Source organism: Culex pipiens, chromosome 2, assembly GCF_016801865.2.
Source record: "Culex pipiens pallens isolate TS chromosome 2, TS_CPP_V2, whole genome shotgun sequence".
Taxonomy (NCBI): Eukaryota; Metazoa; Arthropoda; class Insecta; order Diptera; family Culicidae; genus Culex; species Culex pipiens.
The window spans coordinates 73,204,605-73,207,545 of NC_068938.1; positions in this window are offsets into that span (position 1 = coordinate 73,204,605).

The window sequence follows — 2,941 nt, forward strand, 5'->3', positions numbered from 1 at the left end:
CGAATGATGCTTGCTTGAAAAAAATGATGTATCTCATATTTAAATAACTTACAATTACTTTACTTCCCATGTTCGCATGAATGTCCCATATGGAAAAAAGCAAGCTGAGAAAAACGCAAGACAATTTTGTCCCACACATAAGGTTACGTGTTAAGGTTTCGCGAAAAAACTGGATTTCCTCCTGATTTCTAGAATAAAATGTTGTATGTTGTAGATTTTTCTGAAAGATCACACGATTTTGAACCAAACAGCATCAATAACTAAAAAGCGATGAAAATGCACATGGGACATTTTTGCGATCAAGGGTGTGAACTTTCTAAATAAACACATTTTGATGGTAATTTTACACAATCTCACTGGCACAAAATGCATTTCAATCAAAATCCAATCAAGCTAAAAATTGAACAGATCGAACTAGTTTGCATCAGAAATTAAAAGTTTGAAGAAGTTAAAAAAAAACAGAAATGAATTTGCCAAATGTTGTGTCTGTTTATCTGTGCCGGGCTTTATGAGCGTCTATTTTTTTATTGAAATCTGTATCAGAAGAAGCAGCTGCTGCTGCTGATCATCAAACTGGTGGTCTGTATCAGAAATTACCAAACAGCTCTGCCAACTGTATAGGGACTGCCAAGTCATGGAGTGGTCATAGCCGCTTAAATCGCCCTGCTAGAAAAACAAATTTTCCAATCAACGCATTAAGGGTACAAATACGAAAAACCAGCTGAGCTGACAAACTTTTGGTTCAGATCAGAACATGCCAGTGCCCATAAAAAGTGGGACCTGGGATATGTGGATAGTAAGACAAATCAAACAATCGAAAATTGTAAATTCAATATTTGAGCAGTTCTCTACAAAATCGATCTTTTATTTAGAATTTTTGTATTTTTTAATCCGACTGAAACTTTTTTGTGCCTTCGGTATGCCCAAAGAAGCCATTTTGCATCATTAGTTTGTCCATATAAATTTCCATACAAATTTGGCAGCTGTCCATACAAAAATGATACAGGAAAATTCAAAAATCTGTATCTTTTGAAGGAATTTTTGATCGATTTGGTGTCTTCGGCAAAGTTGTAGGTATGGATAAGGACTACACTGAAAAAAAAATGATACACGGTAAAAAAATTGGTGATTTTTAATTTAACTTTTTGTCACTAAAACTTGATTTACACTATATTTTTTTATATATGTTTTAGGGGACATAAAATGCCAACTTTTCAGAAATTTCCAGGTTGTGCAAAAAATCTTTGACCGAGTTATAAATTTTCGAGTCAATATTGATTTTTTTTCAAAAAATTGAAATATTGGTCGCAAAAGATTTTCAACTTCATTTTTCGATGTAAAATCAAATTTGCAATCAAAAATTACTTTAGTGAAATTTTCATAAAGTGCACCGTTTTCAAGTTATAGCCATTTTTAGGTATTTTTTTGAAAATAGTCGCAGTTTTCTATTTTTTAAATGAGTGCACATGTTTGCCCACATCTGAAAAAATATTTTTGAAGGGTTGAAAAAATTTTCCATGTTTTGCTTTTTTGAACTTTTTTTATACGACCTTTAGTTGCTGAGATATTGTCATGCAAAGGTTTAAAAAGCAGGAAAATTGATGTTTTCTAAGTTTCACCCAAACAACCCACCATTTTCTTACGTTGATATCTCAGCAACAAATGGTGCGATTTTCAATGTTAAAATATGAAGCATTCGTGAAATTTTCCGATCTTTCTGAAAACAATATTTTTGAAATTTTCAAATCAAGACTAACATTTCAAAAGGGCAAAACATTCAATATTACGCCTTTTTGAAATGAAAGGCTTGATTTTTAGTACATCCTAATGCAACGATCCCATATTAGTCAAAATTTATGAGTCATATGCAGTTTTGTAAATGAGTGATAGAAAAAACTATCAATTGATGATTCCTGCACTTGTGCGTTCTCTTCTTTTGTCTCGTGATTGCCAACAGGAGCATCATCTTTATATCTCTCTTTCTCTTTTCCTCGCTCACGGAAATTAACCAAATTTTCTTTTTTTTCTCAGAAAATCGCAAGAAGGGGAATTGGGAATCGACCACGCTTATCGTCCCATTAAGCTGCTTTGAAAAATTTTGTTCTGTGGTGGCATTTGTGGCTACGCTCTATTCAAGGGGGATGATTGTAAATGCGAGAATGGGTTCAAGCCTAGGCTATTACAAGTTGTTTCAAATTTCAATAATATTCTTTCTCCGTCATTTTGGACGCCATCTTGAATTTCAAATTTCCAACTCACTATGAACATTTCCGTAATAATTTTTCAATACAATATTTCGTAATAATTTTCCTGAACAGTTATTACGAATTTCTAGGGATGATTGAGCATTGTGAACATTCAATACAGCCGCCATATTGGAAGCCATCTTGAATGTCACCCTTTACATTACAAATCCAGATAGATGACCACGATATCCGGATTAAGAAGGGTTGATTAGGATATATTTGTTAAATCATTTTAAACATATTATGAAATTTAAGTTTGCAATAAAAGGAACTTTGAAAATATCCCTGGGTTATGTAAAAGTAGCTTTTACTGTCTTTTTCAATTAGAAATTATAAGGCATTGGAATTTCCCTCACAACACAATTCTTGGTTTAAGGCAAACAAATATTCTTCAAAACAACACAAGCGCGGTTAAGGGAGGTGAATGTTAGTTTTGTTTTAAAAATATAACCACGCAATCGTAATAATCAATTATTGAATTTAAAATTTTAGGGAAAACTACAAGGAGTTTGCAGATCTATGAACCAAAGTTTTCTAAGGGTTTATATTTAAATAAAATCAGTATTTCAAAGCGTTAAAGTTGGAAACACAATGTTAAAAATAATGTTCAGATCCCTTCCAAGCCAAAATTAATCGAAAATTCAAATTATTATGCATGTGTCTCAATTCACCTTAGCTGACGGTATTGAACACAC